Source organism: Gouania willdenowi, chromosome 22 (assembly GCF_900634775.1).
Source record: "Gouania willdenowi chromosome 22, fGouWil2.1, whole genome shotgun sequence".
NCBI classification, from domain to species: domain Eukaryota; kingdom Metazoa; phylum Chordata; class Actinopteri; order Blenniiformes; family Gobiesocidae; genus Gouania; species Gouania willdenowi.
Genome location: NC_041065.1, coordinates 9,216,860 through 9,234,765, shown reverse-complemented (window position 1 = coordinate 9,234,765; position 17,906 = coordinate 9,216,860). Strand labels below are relative to the sequence as shown.

At 38.2% G+C, this 17,906-nt stretch overlaps 1 long non-coding RNA gene and 1 gene segment (V, D, J or C); both read right to left on the bottom strand.

Moving 5' to 3' along the window:
- The window catches only part of LOC114456123 (T-cell receptor beta-2 chain C region-like), a 297,915-nt gene that overhangs the window by 163,820 nt on the left and 116,189 nt on the right, over positions 1–17,906 (bottom strand).
- On the bottom strand, positions 3,779–4,863 carry LOC114456130 (uncharacterized). Its single transcript, XR_003672799.1, has 3 exons — positions 4,417–4,863; positions 4,023–4,288; positions 3,779–3,922 (listed from the first exon to the last, which is right to left on the bottom strand). It is a non-coding gene; the product is annotated as an uncharacterized LOC114456130 (long non-coding RNA).

Sequence of the window (17,906 nt, the reverse complement as noted above, 5' to 3'; positions counted from 1 at the left end):
TATGGCAATTTTTATATTCATCATCATATCCTCAAATGTATGTTCATGTGTACAATTTGTCATGTTTTAATACATGACGACTCCATTACTCATTACACTTTTGAACATCTGATTAAACAGTACAGATCGTATTATTCTCAGTGCAGCACAGTCTCTGCCAAGGCCAGAATCTCTGCTCGCATGCAGCACACACTATCATGGAGATAAGGGTGGCGCCACATCTTCTTCATAACATAACATCTTCATCATCCTCCAACATTTCCACTATGGGCATCTGACTCCCTCCCTTTTGTCTCTCACTGTTGGGACCTTTTCTTATCTGTATAAAAAGCTTAGGCTTTGAAACTGTTGGGGCGGGGCGCGACACTTCCTTCGGACGTCCGCCTGGACGGACGCTAATTTTGTTTCATTTTGTTCCATCTTGTACCTTTTTTCTTAGTTTAGAATAAACTTTTTTTATATAAAATCATCAATGCTTCTCCTGGATTCCATCATTCAACCAGAGCAATGAATCATGTCACTAAATGAGGTCAACCGTAAATTCTGCCGTAACACCACAGTACCCCCATTCTTTCTGGTCTTCATTGGCTTCCAGTCAATATTTGTATTAAGTTAAAATTTTTAGTCCTGAATTTCCGAACAATGCATGGTCATCACCTCAATACTAATATCACTGACTTGTTGTGCCCCCTTCGGTCCACAGGCCAGGGTCTCCTTATGATCCCAAAGACTCATTTTAAAAGCTGGGGAGACCTGGCGTTCCAGGCGGTAGCACCAAGACTCTGGAATAGCAAACACCAGTCCCTCTGTGAGCTTGACTGTGTGGACTCTTTTAAAAAGCATTTGAAAACTGTGCTTTTCTGAAAGGCTTTTGGTTAAATTGCTTTTAACTTTTATGTTATTTTTTATGATGTTCCTCCTGTTGTTTTAAATTATCTTGTGTTTTATTATCCTTTTGGGATGTTGCTGTTGTTTTAGTTTCACCTTTGTTTGTACAGCACTTTGTGATTTTATCCGTGAAAAGTGCTACATAAATAAAATTTACTTACTTACATTTTTTCTTTTTGCACTACAAGGAAATCTTGTTTTATTAATTTGTCCTATAGATTATTATTTTATCACCAACCACAAATCTTGTGATTTTCTTTATTTGTAAAACCAAAATACTGCTGTGCACTTTATTTTTGGCAAAGAGTTCCAAACAGGTCAAGTTTAGTTTGTTTTTAAAATGTGAAAAATGAAAGACTAAAAGAACTGATAGAAATGTGTATTTTGGACAGCAGTGCTCTAAAATTTTTATTTATATTTCAGATAACTACCTCATGTACAGTTATAACAACAAGTTTGTATTGTTTCATGGATTTTTCTCAATGTTTTACAATAAAATAAGAAGGAATATTAAAGGTGTATGCTGTCAGTTGTTAAAGAATAATTGGGATTGACTTTCCAACCTGATATACAAAACGACTCCACGAATTGCACTTTTTTGCTGCCATCCTCACAAGATCACCAACAAAAATCAATGGTGGCCAAAAGCTTCCTCTGTGTGTGAGTTAATGACTGTACGTTGTGATGATTCTCTGAACCAATCAGTGTCTGCTTTGTGCCTACGTCACATTTTCAGACCAGGGCTACATTTCCAGGGTTTAGCAAACTGAACGATTGATTGATTCTCTAAGTGGTTTATTTGGTCAGTGAAAGGTTTGTTGACGCCTCCTTTGGACTCAGGTTTCTGTTGGTTTGTTGAACATTGGGCTGTTTCTCCAGGATCAGATGAACCAGTATGGTGTGCTTCATGGGTGTTAGAGGGTGATTCTGAAACTTAATCAGACTGGCTTTTGTTGAACTCTCAGCTAAAACTACACCAACAATAGACATGCATCTCAGACTCCATTGCCATCTCATTGATCCAGAAAAAGATGGTTATTTTCTCAACGTTCCTCACAGGGAATAGCTTGAAATGTGAGGAGAATGTGTTTCCTAAAAGCCACTCACAGTATTCTGAAGATAAAACTTTAAATGTTGAAAACTGAATGTTAAAAATTCACTTTGAATGGAATCGGATTAGGATGGGTGTTTGTCCCCCACAATGCAACGCTAGCCTAGAAGTGGTGGCTTTTTTTTTGTCTATTTGTTTTTACAAAATACAGAAAACTATGTGCCATAAAAATAGCCTAGACATGTGTGTGTGTGTGTGTGTGTACTTCAGATGTTTGTGATATGTGTGGATGAGTACAAGAGCTTTACGTTTGAACTTTACTATAATTGTGGTCTTCTGAAATACAAAGTATCAAACCATTCATTGTACAAGCTGAACAATGATTGTTTCTAAATAAAGCAATGCAATGTGCTGAGTCATCTCTGCCTCCATGACAAGTGTATTTTTCTCATTGATTCATCAAATCCATTTGATCGTGTCCTATTTTTAATGAATAATCACCAGGCTTCTGCAGACATTTACACAACAACAAATTACATTTCTCAGTTCACTGGACAATGTGAAAAGCTTTTGACTTGCTGAGAATCCACAAAGATGCAAAAAGCCACAAAAAAAGTGCAAATCTCACATGGCCCTTAGGGGAAAGGATTGTTACTACGGTAACTTCCATTTAACATCCGGATAAATAGATTATTTTGTTTAGCTGAAAATGTTGCAGGATCTGGGTGTCATCACTATTAAAATGTATCTTTTTATGTCATTTATCTGTATGGGGTTTGCACATAATTAAACCATATATATATATATGTTTTTTATTTTATTTTAAAGTTGAATAAATGTAAAGTCATTTCAGAATCTCCTAAAATATTCTCTCATGTTTACACAACTGTTTGATATTGTTTTAGTTCAGTCTCACTCAGAGTTAGTAATGCTTTGCACACCTAACTACACAAACAAACATGTGCATTCGTTTGTAAACCATTTCATGTGTGCAGATGTCCACGTCAGACCTACTGGGAGAACACTGGGAACCCTTAGATTGTAGGTTTGGAATGGTTTGGAATGTTTGCATTGTTTAAATTTCATATTATATAAATAATCTCCATGTGAACTAATGAATAAACATCCCAGTGATTAAGATGATCTCAGGTTCTAATGGAAAACACACAAAGCATTTCACCAAGTTTGATTTCTGATGATATTATTTTTTATTTATTTATAGTTGAAATGAAAGCAGTCAGAGTAAACACTACTACTACTGTCTCATTGTGTGCTGTGGTGATGAACATCTGGAACAGTCTGATTCTCCTCTGAAGTGAATCTGTAATCACACACAAGACGTTTTACAGGCACTAGTACAGTAGTTAACATCTATTTTTATATTAAATGTGTGTTCAAACGAGAGGCTTTGCTTACATTGTTTTTGGTTGATTGATAGAAGTCTTTCTTCATCTCCGTCTTGTGCTGATGTTTGTGTGCTCCTGTCCTCCATCTTTCTTCTCCTCCATCAGTGGATTCTGGTGGTCAAGTCCAACATTTTACAGGTGTTAGTAAAACGTGACTTCTATTTATACATTAAATATGTGATCAGTGTCTTTCTGTGTAAATGAGAGGTTTTACTTACATTGTTTTGGTTAATAACAGTATTTCTTCTCCTCCATTGGTAGATGCTGGCACTCCCGTCCTCCATCTTTCTTCTCCTCCTCCATCAGTGGATGTTGGCGTTCCTCTCCAACATTTTACAGGTGTTAGTAAAACGTGACGTCTATTTATACATTAAACATGTGAGTGTCTTTCTGTGTAAATGAGAAGTTTTACTTACATTGTTTTGGTTAATAGTCTTTCTTTCCTCTGCTGATATCTCCTCCTGGGGCTGATTGTGGGACACTTTTAGATGCTGGTGCTCCCGCAATTTTCTCCTCCTCCTCCTCCATTGGTAGATGATGGTACTCTTCCATCTTCCTTGTTCTCCATCAGTGGATTCTGGTGTTCAAGTCCAACATTATACAAGCATTATTAGAAAGTCATTTTTTACAATAAACTTGTCCAGTGTCTTTCTGTGTAAATGAGAGGTTTTACTTACATTGTTTTGGTGAATAAAAGTATTTCTCCTCCATTGGTAGATGCTGGCACTCCCATCCTCCATCTTTCTTCTTCTCCTCCTTCATCAGTGAATGTTGGCATTCCTCTCCAACATTTCACGGTAGTTAGTAAAACGTGACGTCTATTTATACATTAAACATGTGATCAGTGTCTTTTTGTGTAAATGAGAAGTTTTACTTACATTGTTTTGGTTAATATTGTTTCTTTCCTCTGCTGGCGTCTCCTCCTGAGGCTGATTGTGGAACACTGTGGTGGACAATTTACAGGTTTTAGTGTAAAGGAACATCTGTTTCTCTTTTTTTTTTACCAATGACAGCATTTTTACAATAAAAAATGTTCAGAATCTTTCTGTGTAAACAAGAGGTTTTACTTACATGGTTTTGATTGATAGAAGTCGTCCTTCGTCTTCATCCTCTGCTGATGTCTCTTGTGTCTCAAACATGCTGGGAATAAAAACGTAATCTCTAAACTCTTAACAACCTAACTATACCTAAACATACTTCCCTGTTTACGAGAGTGACGGGAGAATTACGCCCACTGTGGCCCGTCATAAAGAAACAAAAAATTAAATCTACAATCTAAAAAGGTCCAGGTGCCAGATGTTGCCCGGGACATCAGAAGCCCCACAAGACACAAAGGCCAGCTGTGATCAATCACCTAAATAAACTATTTACAAAAGGGTGATATTATATACACAAGCCATGGCGTGAATGTAACCAAAGGCCAAACTAATCCAGCCAGACGCAAGGACTAGCTGTGAAAGACATGTTTAAACAAAGAACTCATCTAGAAAAACAAGAAACAGAAGACTCTAAGATGAGTCAGAATTGTCACCTCACCAAGACCTCTTGGTCCCAGACTCACACCGACAGTCAGAGCCGAACGATGGAGGTTTCTCAGAACTTACCTGTGGCCCAGCCTGGGTCAAAACCCAGAGGGTCAGCCCAGCGAAGGTCGGTCCAGCCTGGATCCAAGCCTAGATCCGAGCCCGGAGGGTCGGACCAGCGAGGGTCTGTCCAGGGTGGAAACAAAACCGGAGGGTCGGCCCGGCCTGCGACCGAACCCTCGGGCTCGTCCCAGCCTGCGACCCGACCCTCGGGCTCGGCCCAGCCTGCGACCGAACCCTCGGGCTCGGCCCAGCTTGCCACCGAACCCTCGGGCTCGGCCCAGCCTGCGACCCGACCATCGGGCTCGGCCCAGCCTGCGACCGGACCCTCGAGCTCGGCCCAGCCAGAGACCCAACCCTCGGGTTCGGCCCAGCCTGAGACCCACCCCTCGGGTTCGGCCCAGCCAGCGACCCGACCCTCGGGTCTCCTAAAATATTCTCTCATGTTTACACAACTGTTTGATATTGTTTTAGTTCAGTCTCACTCAGAGTTAGTAATGCTTTGCACACCTAACTACACAAACAAACATGTGCATTCGTTTGTAAACCATTTCATGTGTGCAGATGTCCACGTCAGACCTACTGGGAGAACACTGGGAACCCTTAGATTGTAGGTTTGGAATGGTTTGGAATGTTTGCATTGTTTAAATTTCATATTATATAAATAATCTCCATGTGAACTAATGAATAAACATCCCAGTGATTAAGATGATCTCAGGTTCTAATGGAAAACACACAAAGCATTTCACCAAGTTTGATTTCTGATGATATTATTTTTTATTTATTTATAGTTGAAATGAAAGCAGTCAGAGTAAACACTACTACTACTGTCTCATTCTGTGCTGTGGTGATGAACATCTGGAACAGTCTGATTCTCCTCTGAAGTGAATCTGTAATCACACACAAGACGTTTTACAGGCACTAGTACAGTAGTTAACATCTATTTTTATATTAAATGTGTGTTCAAACGAGAGGCTTTGCTTACATTGTTTTTGGTTGATTGATAGAAGTCTTTCTTCATCTCCGTCTTGTGCTGATGTTTGTGTGCTCCTGTCCTCCATCTTTCTTCTCCTCCATCAGTGGATTCTGGTGGTCAAGTCCAACATTTTACAGGTGTTAGTAAAACGTGACTTCTATTTATACATTAAATATGTGATCAGTGTCTTTCTGTGTAAATGAGAGGTTTTACTTACATTGTTTTGGTTAATAACAGTATTTCTTCTCCTCCATTGGTAGATGCTGGCACTCCCGTCCTCCATCTTTCTTCTCCTCCTCCATCAGTGGATGTTGGCGTTCCTCTCCAACATTTTACAGGTGTTAGTAAAACGTGACGTCTATTTATACATTAAACATGTGAGTGTCTTTCTGTGTAAATGAGAAGTTTTACTTACATTGTTTTTGTTAATAGTCTTTCTTTCCTCTGCTGATATCTCCTCCTGGGGCTGATTGTGGGACACTTTTAGATGCTGGTGCTCCCGCAATTTTCTCCTCCTCCTCCTCCATTGGTAGATGATGGTACTCTTCCATCTTCCTTGTTCTCCATCAGTGGATTCTGGTGTTCAAGTCCAACATTATACAAGCATTATTAGAAAGTCATTTTTTACAATAAACTTGTCCAGTGTCTTTCTGTGTAAATGAGAGGTTTTACTTACATTGTTTTGGTGAATAAAAGTATTTCTCCTCCATTGGTAGATGCTGGCACTCCCATCCTCCATCTTTCTTCTTCTCCTCCTTCATCAGTGAATGTTGGCATTCCTCTCCAACATTTCACGGTAGTTAGTAAAACGTGACGTCTATTTATACATTAAACATGTGATCAGTGTCTTTTTGTGTAAATGAGAAGTTTTACTTACATTGTTTTGGTTAATATTGTTTCTTTCCTCTGCTGGCGTCTCCTCCTGAGGCTGATTGTGGAACACTGTGGTGGACAATTTACAGGTTTTAGTGTAAAGGAACATCTGTTTCTCTTTTTTTTTTACCAATGACAGCATTTTTACAATAAAAAATGTTCAGAATCTTTCTGTGTAAACAAGAGGTTTTACTTACATGGTTTTGATTGATAGAAGTCGTCCTTCGTCTTCATCCTCTGCTGATGTCTCTTGTGTCTCAAACATGCTGGGAATAAAAACGTAATCTCTAAACTCTTAACAACCTAACTATACCTAAACATACTTCCCTGTTTACGAGAGTGACGGGAGAATTACGCCCACTGTGGCCCGTCATAAAGAAACAAAAAATTAAATCTACAATCTAAAAAGGTCCAGGTGCCAGATGTTGCCCGGGACATCAGAAGCCCCACAAGACACAAAGGCCAGCTGTGATCAATCACCTAAATAAACTATTTACAAAAGGGTGATATTATATACACAAGCCATGGCGTGAATGTAACCAAAGGCCAAACTAATCCAGCCAGACGCAAGGACTAGCTGTGAAAGACATGTTTAAACAAAGAACTCATCTAGAAAAACAAGAAACAGAAGACTCTAAGATGAGTCAGAATTGTCACCTCACCAAGACCTCTTGGTCCCAGACTCACACCGACAGTCAGAGCCGAACGATGGAGGTTTCTCAGAACTTACCTGTGGCCCAGCCTGGGTCAAAACCCAGAGGGTCAGCCCAGCGAGGGTCGGTCCAGCCTGGATCCAAGCCTAGATCCGAGCCCGGAGGGTCGGACCAGCGAGGGTCTGTCCAGGGTGGAAACAAAACCGGAGGGTCGGCCCGGCCTGCGACCGAACCCTCGGGCTCGTCCCAGCCTGCGACCCGACCCTCGGGCTCGGCCCAGCCTGCGACCGAACCCTCGGGCTCGGCCCAGCTTGCCACCGAACCCTCGGGCTCGGCCCAGCCTGCGACCCGACCATCGGGCTCGGCCCAGCCTGCGACCGGACCCTCGAGCTCGGCCCAGCCAGAGACCCAACCCTCGGGTTCGGCCCAGCCTGAGACCCACCCCTCGGGTTCGGCCCAGCCAGCGACCCGACCCTCGGGTTCGGCCCAGCCAGCGACCCGACCCTCGGGCTCGGCCCAGCCTGCGACCGGACCCTCGGGCTCGGCCCAGCCTGCGACCGAACCCTCGAGCTCGGCCCAGCCAGAGACCCAACCCTCGGGTTCGGCCCAGCCAGCGACCCAACCCTCGGGTTCGGCCCAGCCAGCGACCCGACCCTCGGGCTCGGCCCAGCCTGCGACCGGACCCTCGAGCTCGGCCCAGCCAGAGACCCAACCCTCAGGTTCGGCCCAGCCTGAGACCCAACCCTCGGGTTCGGCCCAGCCAGCGACCAAACCCTCGGGTTCAGCCCAGCCTGCGACCCACCCCTCAGGTTCGGCCCAGCCAGCGACCCATCCCTCGGGCTCGGCCCAGCCAGTGACCAGACCCTCGGGTTCGGCCCAGCCTGCAACCCAACCCTCGGGTTCGGCCCAGCCTGCGACCCAACCCCCGGGCTGACCCATACCTGAAATAAACAACAAAAAAAATGTTTAACGAACAGTGATATTTAAACATATTTATTTCATTACATTGTAAATATGAAGTTTTTAAAGCTCTTTTTTAACTGAAACATGTTTGTACCTTCCTTTAGTTGTACATTTAAACTGTTATTAGGTCTCACATAGAGAAACACCAAATATTTTTGTTATATATATATATATATACATATACACAGTATATATTATATACTATTGTTCAATTGCTTTGTATTTGGTATATTGTTGTATTATTATTATCTTATATTTTATACTATTATTTTTCTTTATTTGTTTTTCAAGGGCTAAACGGGCAACTTGGGACGATATTTTGTGATGTACACGCTATGCACTTATATACATACTGTATATATATTACATTTATGATGTCCTAGTGCAATGAAGATTGCTACTGTAATTCATTAGTTTAGATTAGAAGAAGGAGCAGGAGTTTATAAGCTACACTTCTGTATTTGATGTTTTATGTTCAAATTTATGCTCTTTTTCCCCCATTTTAATTATTTTGTTTGCGTATTCAAAAATAAACAATTCAATTCAATTTAATTCCCCTTATAAAGTTTAGTTTATCCTTCCTTCAGGAGGGCTAATGATGGTCACAATAAAGCAAAAATAATAAATGTATTTGTTTATTTATTGGAAGATTAAAACATTCATAGCTGTGTAAAAAGATTGCACTATGACAACATATACAGATAAAACATCAATAAACATTTAATTTGTGCAGTGATGGATGTTTACCACTGCTATTTTTTTTAAAGGAATTTATTTATTGATTTATTGATTATTTATTTTCTATTTTGATATGGACAGCACAATGACATTGGACAATTTTTAATTGTTTTAACGTGTGCTAACACTTGTCCACAGGAGGATTTTGAAAAACAAATTAAATAAGAGGGGGAAAAGTAAGACATTTAATTTAAATAAGGAGACATTTTAAGAAATTAATTAATGTAGGAAATAAAGTATGTATCTATGTAAATAAATGAAGTAAATATTCAAGCACAAACAATGCAAACAGTATCCATGGTAACTACATTTCACCCACCTCATTGGCTGCTTCAAAAACAAACCAAAACAAATAGTTCAGTATCAATTTTATCTAGAAAAATATGAAGTGAAACTAGACTTTAAATTATTTATTAACTAAAGTACAAATTTACATTAAAGCTACCTCAGTCAGTACAGGACTTAAATAAATCTACTTTTTGTTTTTTTAAAAAAAATAATAATAATAATTACACCTCAGCAAAACAGTTGAAACAGCCCTAACGCTCACTAAAAGCGTCACATCAGAGTAAAATTATTACAAAAGTCAAAGTAACACATGATAAATTAGCATTTCTTGATTTTCGTTATGTTAAAACCATTTTCTGTCGGCCTATAATATAAAATATAAACGTCTCAGGCCCAGAACCTGATTTAGACAGACCTATAGATTATAAATCATAATATATGTTTAACTTTTCAGTGCTAAAATGATGAAATAAGGCCTATCAGGTGAGAATAATTAAAACGTTTCTTACCGTGAGCCATGCGCAGGGCCATGGTTGACTTTTCTGGTCTCGTCGTCTTATAAGTCTTTTTCTGAAGTTCTGGTCCTGGTCTGAAGTTCTTCTTCTGGTCGTGTAGAGGTCTTCTGATGACTTTTATCAGTGTTTTGTAAAGTTTTTCTCTCCTTCCTCAGCTCAAAGATGCTAACAGCTCTCCTCTCAACGTCTCTCGCTGCTCGCTAAGAACGTTAAAGTTCAGCAGGTGAATTTAAATGTCTAATCCAACTCGTTTCTATGGCGAAGACGTCACGCAACTTTACGTAAAAACTTTAAAAAAAATTTTTTCAAGATACACTGTCTATTTTTGTTTTTATTTGTGAGCAATACATAAATAATGGCTATCTTAACGTTTTATATGAACTATAAAAATAAAATATTTTACGTAAGGTGAAACGTTCAGTTTTACGACGCACGTGACCACTTTTCACGTTCCGTCTGTTGCGTAAAATTCATAGCAATCCCCCGGTTTCCCACGGATTCTGAACGCACCACTGAGATCACGTTAGGCCCGTGTTTTTCTATTGAGGACCAAACCTGCCAAAATTAAAAATAAATGAATAAAAGAACAAAAGTAAAAATTAAAGCAAAACAAAAAATTAAATGTTTTATATGTATAAAATAAATGATTAAATGAATACAAGTTAGACAAAGATTATATTTGTGTTTTTTTTTATTTTTATTTCCACTTATATTTATCAATCTATTTAATAAAAAATTTTGACAATATTTTTTGCATGCATTTATTCAATGATGTGTTTATATTCTAAATTATATTTTAACTTTTGTATTTTTCCCCACTTATATTTATTTATTTGTATTTAATTTAAAAAATTTTTAAAGTGTATTTATTTATTCATTTAATTTTAACTTCGACAGGTTTGTTCCCCCGCATTTTTCAACCTTGGGGTCGTGACCCTAGGTGTGCTTGCTTGGAGTTTAAATGGAATTGCCTGAAATGTCTAGTAATTGATAAATACTTTATTCTATACTTTCACTATGTCGAATATATATCTGGTTATTATAATAATAATAATAATAATAATAATAATAATAATAATAATAATAATAATAATAATAATGATAATAATAATAATAATAATAATAATTAACAAGACAGAAATCTGTTTTTGTTATTAGTAAAGGTGTTGTTGTAGATTTGATTTTGTCATATAAAACACTTATATTAATAAATGAAGCTGAGTTATTAAATGTTCAATATTGAGCCTTTTGCACAGCTCTTTGTTCATTCTGTGAATAATGGGGACTTGGTTGGTTTGATGAGGTTTAGTTGGTTTAGTCCCTTTTTTGTGTGAATGTGAGTGTGAATGGGTGAATGAGCTGATATGTAAAGTGCTTTGAGAATTTCATTGTAGGGATAAAGCTCTATATAAATCAAGTACATTTACCATTTGAATAATATACACAAACACAGTTGTTGTACATGCTGACACAAGTGTAGACAATATAATTTAAAGTTAACATTGGAGCATGTTAATATTAATTGTTGCTATGTTGTGTTTATAATCTTTGTAACTATAAATATAGAACTATCTGACACCACTTTCAGGTGGTGCTTTTTTGTTTTACATATATTACAAAGCTGTAACAATAACATTTATTTTATACAATACAATAATCATGTTATTGTATGGTCTGTGGTCTAGGTCAATGATTAAACAGAATTTTTCATAATTAATGAGTAAATTGATTGATAACCTTATTTATTTAAACTACTGTGGTTTCTCCCAGTCTATGTTAAACTAAAACATTCCCTTTAATACAGTGTGACTATAGAAGGTGATTTTATGTCAGTCTAAAATAATACAGTGAGCAGGTTACACGTGTTCTATCATTTTCTGTCTTTATTTGCATGTTTGGTGTTGAAGTAATCCAAAAGTAATCAGTCACATTACTTTAATATAGTGATACTTAGAGTAAGTTACTGATTCTATTTTTTAACAGGTTACTTGTAATTGTACCAAATTACTTTGTAAAAGTAACCCTCCCATCACTGTGTATAAGTCCCACCCCTAAAAAATTAATCTAATTAACTTGGGGCTTTGTAATTAATAATCTAAATTAATCACATTTTAAGTGCATAACTATATTTGCCCTAAAAAGAAACACTTCTCAATCTAAATGGATTTTAGTGAATGAATGAATCAAATAAAAAACACAGACAAAAATACAGTAAACTCAAACAATTTTAATGTCACAATTGTGGAAAAATGTAACAAATCTAAGTAAAAGTGCCATTTTAATTACATTATGTGCTTTTCACAGCAGTGTTGGCTTGAAATGTGTTGCGCGTTCAGCCTCGTTGCTCATTCTCTCTATGAACCACACGTTTCTTGTTTGAGTGGTTTTTATTCTGAGCTTAGTTCTGGCATCCTCATCAGAACATAACTGCAACACAGTACCGGAAGTTTTCTCTCCCTGTCTCGCTCAAACGGAACCGGAAACACTCACAAACAAAAGGAAGTAAAAACAAACTCAGCAGGATCTAGAACCATGTTCCATGCCTATCAAAATAAAGTCCAAAAAGAAACATTTAACATCACACAGACAAGACTGATTGAGAACATACTCCAACACTCCCCCTTGTTCTCATCATCCTTGCTTCAGTCACTGTATGCAATGAGGTTCAAGTCTTTGTAGTTTTTCTTGAATGTTAGCTCATCGTCACATGTACCTTTGAGGTATCTTAAAACGTGTTTAGCATTCACCAAGTCTTCTGTTGCAGGTTTAGCTAATGTTTGGGACAGTTTACTCACTATCCAACTGATGTCTGGTCTGGTGCAGGTCATTGCATAAATCAGACTACCTACTATCTCATGATAGTGTGTAGGATTTACAGTGTTTGTTTTGTCATCGCCATTATTTTCATTTAAATTAGCACTTTGCTCACATGGGGTGGATCTCGGTTTGGAATCTGACATTCTGTATTTTTCAAACACTTTCAGGGCGTATTTCTTTTGGCTCATTTTAATTTCATCTTCTTCTTGCTTAAAATGTATACCTAAAAAAAATATATATATATTTTGCCCAAATCTTTCAAGTTAAATTTGGATTTCATCGTTTTTTTGAAATTGTTCAAAATATCAATGCTGCTCGCAACAATGGTCAAATCATCCACCCAAATGAGAACAATAACACTGGCTTTTTCTGTTTGTTTTCTGTACACACAATGATCAGCTGGATTCTTTTCAAAATTGTTTTGTTCGAGATGGTCATTTAAAAGTTTGTACCAGTTTCTTCCTGATTGTTTCAACCCATACAGGGATTTCTTTAATTTGTACACGTACTTCTCTCCTGTTCCTGTGTGTTCTTCATAGCCCTCTGGCTGTTCTATTTAAATTTCTTCATCAATTGGAGCATGCAAGAATGCTGTTTTGACATCCATCTGATGTACTTTAAGGTTGTTTTGAACTGCTAACTGCATTAACACTCTCACAGATGTGATGTTTGCTGTTGGTGCAAAGGTTTGGTGGTAATCTATAGCTTCTGTTTGGCTGTAGCCCTTTGCTACATATCTAGCTTTGAAGATCTTTTCTTTCTCTTCATTTTCCTTGATGGTATAAACCCACTTTCCTCCCACTGTGTTTCTACCCTTTGGTAAAATGCTCAGTTCAAATGTATCATTTTCTTAAAGTGAGTTTATTTCTTCTGTCATTGCTTGTTTCCATCTTTCTGACTGTGTTGACCGCTGTGTGCAGAGACAGACGGTAATGCACACAATGTCTTAATTCTGTAAAGCGCTTTGAGTGTCTATTTAAAGCGCTATATAAAATCCAATGCATTATTATTATTATTATTATTATTAATATGTGACTGTACACTCACACACACATACTTCACACAGCTGAGATTTGTCACTACTACCACAGGCACACACAGCCTTACAAACAGCACTCAAGTGCAAACAGCCCTTCTCTCCCACCACCTCACGCACATAGCGAAAAGACATACACACACATCCACACACACACACAGAGACAGAAAGGAATACACTCATAGCATAGATGTGTCTGTAAATAAACACATAGCGTGATAAACCCTCTGATTAGACCAGAATCTGTTCTTTATAGAAGCACAGGGTCAAAAACATCCCCGTTACAGCAGACTGTTTCACACTGAACACTTCCTCATTTAGGCTGTCAATCAATGCTCACTGAGGGCTGTGATTGGAGGAAACCCTCCTCCCTCCTCTCATCTTTTATAGGGGCCATCAATGAAAGATGATGAAGCAGCGGAATCTAAAGAATTAGTTTCAGCCATTAGCAAAAATAAAATGTAATAACCGGCGTTCAACCTTTAGAGGCCAGTAACTCACAATTTACAATTAAATACGCAAAATTAAAATACTTTTACGAAAATGTGAAGAGTGGAACTAGAATTAATAAACTGCACTACTTAATACCCCAATACATGTGTATTCAGCAGAAATAAGTGGGTTTTGGGTTTAGTGACTCTTTAGAATAAGTCTTAAAGTGGTATATTACATATTGGTATGCAAATTTAAACTTTCTTCAGGTCTGTATAATTTGTAGGGAACTTTATTTTCCTTATTGCAGCAAAGTTGAATCCAATAGTGAAATTTGAGGTGGATAAGTATTACAAAAAATAAAACTGTAAGAATGACGATCCATGAACAGAATCTACATTGAATTACCCTCAAACAGACTAACCATGTACACTTTTCAATGGGTGGTTTGCTACACTTTTGCTTTTGAAACAACAAATAATTAAGACAAAAACTCTAATTATGTCTTAAAAATAACAAAAGTGACAGCAACATTGAGATATTGTAGTAGAAATAAAGGTTTTTATCATGTCATAGTATGAAATACTAAAAACTTGCTGAGTGATTAAAATCTCTACCCATTCTGAACAGCACAGGGTTTACTGTGGACTCTTTCAGGTTCATGGGATCCTCAATCTTACGGGACCTGAAGTGGACCTCCCACATAGACACAATCAGAAAGAAGGCACAGCAGAGGATGTACTTCCTGTTTCATCTTAGGAAGTTCAACCTGACCCAGGAGCTGCTGATCATGTCCTACACCTCCATCATTCGGTTTGTTCTGTGCACCTCCATCACCGTCTGGTTTGAATCTGCAACCAAACTAGACAGACACAGACTGCAACGGAAAATCAGGACTGCATAAAAGATCATCGATGTTGACCTGCCCCCCATTCAGAACTTATACCGGTCCAGGGTCAGGAAATGGGCAGGTAACATCACTGCAGACCTCTCACACCCTGGACACAAACTGTTCAAACTCCTCCCCTCCAGCTGACGTTACAGATCACTGTACGGCAAAACAACTCATCATACAAACAGTTTCTTCCCCCAGGCTGTCACTGTGATGAACACTAAACAATCAAAGAGTGTCAGACCTGTTGCTGTGAAATAACCCTGGAACTAAACTATCACTGTAAATGTACATATATACGTATATTATTTAATTTAAATGATCATCTACGCACACTCTTTAATGTAAATACTGAAAAAGATAACTACCTCATGTTTACTTCATCATCCTTTTGCACTACTCACAACTGCACTATTATCTTATTTAGTCTTGTACATATTAGTCTGTTTATATTTTTAGTTGATTATTATTTAATGTTTACATTGTACAGAGAGAACACAGTCTACCAAAGTTAAATTCCTTGTGTGTTAAACATACCTGGCCAATAAAGCTGATTCTGATTCTGATATCTCACAAAATCTGGGTTGCCACACTTATATGACAAAAAAACCTGGAGACACTTAAGGATTCAAAAATTATTCTAATGTGGCCTAATTTAGCTCAAACATACAGGAATATATATATATATATATATATATATATATATATATATATATATATATATATATATATATATATATTGTTGTCCTTCTCTCTTGATAGATTATGGCCTCTATTGAAAACGTTATTTAATTTTTAGTTACCCTGTGTATTTCTCTGAAAATGATGAGAACTGAACCCTAATGGTTCATTTAGGCAGATGTGTGATGTGAAGCTGTGATAAGTCAAATATGGTTGATTTGTTGCGATCATCAGAAAGTGAATGATTGTCACACTGGAGGACGTTTTCTGTTCAGCTCAGTGAGAACTTGTGGCACCGTGCTTTACTGACAGCACAGAAATACACTGCATGGTCCGCAAACTCCTTAGAGTCAGCGATTTGAAGAGACGACAGGCTGCGTCCGTCACCTGACACATTATAAATGCTTTTAAAGGATTCTTCAACAGCTGTTAGAGAATATCTCACATAACCAACAAGAGCCATGGTACTTTTGTGAAAGGACTGTTTGTACCACTGGATCATATAAAAGTCAGGGTTTGAGTGATTGCAGGTTATCTGAACTTCTTCTCTAGGAGGTTTCAGTAAGGCTGCAGGAGCCTGGTGCACTCGGACTGCTGAGACCTCTGTAGAAAACAAAATAAAATAAAAAAACAAACAGCTTTAGATTACCAAAATCAACTTAGCTCCAATATTATTAAAGAGGTTGATCAAATAAACTGTACCTGCTAAACAGAAAAGCAGTGCTGCCAAGATTATTAAGAGTGAGCTCATGATGCCCTGGTTGAAGGATGTAAAACTTAAACTAACTATAGCTTCATGAATGAATCACTTGTAGGAGGGGCTGAGCAATGATGTCACAGTTGAAATGCTTACTTGACATTACAGAAAGCATCTTACTGTAACATCAATGAGACACATTAGTTTGATGTCTACTGTTACATTATGTGTTCTTTGACAATACAGTTTTTTACGATTGAATAAACACAATTTTGATTGTTTTGTTTTGTTTAGCAAAACCCAACACACGAATAGCCCAACCACATACCCAATTAGCAAAACACCTTAACTCCTTTGCAAAATGAACCACTCTTGTAAAAACTATACACTAACTTATCAAAACCATATTTTTTTACCAAATGAAACACACACGTTGCATATGACTTAACTCTGTTTGCACCAGTTACACTCTGCTGTTGAAAACCTTAAACACTTTCGGCTAATTCTGCTTCTAAGTGCATAGAGTAGTATGGGTGAAGCACACAGTGAATTTGCAAAGAATCGCTCGGATTTGCACAACTGTCAACACAATGTCTGCTCACACTTTTTGCAAAACAATACACACAGTGAACACTTGTATGCATTACTGTAGACACCACACAGGACACAAGACTAATGCTGTTGACAATGTTATTTATTTTTCTCCATATACTCAAGCCAACATGGCGAAAAAAGAAAACATTTCCCAGTTTTCATGAACATAACATTTTATCCTGTACAAAAAAAGAACCCCCCCAAAAAGAAAACACAGCACATAAATTGCTACTGTTGGTCTCTTCTCCTAGCTGGATCTGGCCAGAGAATTTCATCCACATCACAGGCGATATCCTCATTTGCAAGACAGCGGGGAAAGAATCGCCGTGCATGCCGTATCCACCCCTGTATGGCTGTGGCCTCAATCTGGTCACAGGCCTCCTCCATGGCCTGAATGAGGGCTACCCAAGCCAGGGGGTGCAGATCGTAAACCTTCCACCGCCATGCCGAGAAGAATTCTTCAATTGGGTTAAGAAATGGAGAATATGGTGGCAGGAAAAGGACTGTGAAATGTGGGTTCTGAACCAGAGCAGAGCGGTGGAATGAAACATTGTCCCAGGTGACAATGTATTGGATCTGCATGTTATTTATGATTGTGAGGTTGTATACTCTGTCCAAAAATGTAAAGATGTGAGGTGTTTTATACGGACCCATGTTGGCATGGCGGTGGAGGACCCCATTCTGGGTGATTGCCGCGCAAAGGGTGATGTTACCCCCACGTTGCCCCGGGACACTAATAATTGCGCTCTGGCCAATTACATTTCTTCCCCTCCTTCTGACCTTTGAGAGGTTGAACCCCGCCTTGTCTATGTAGATGAACTCA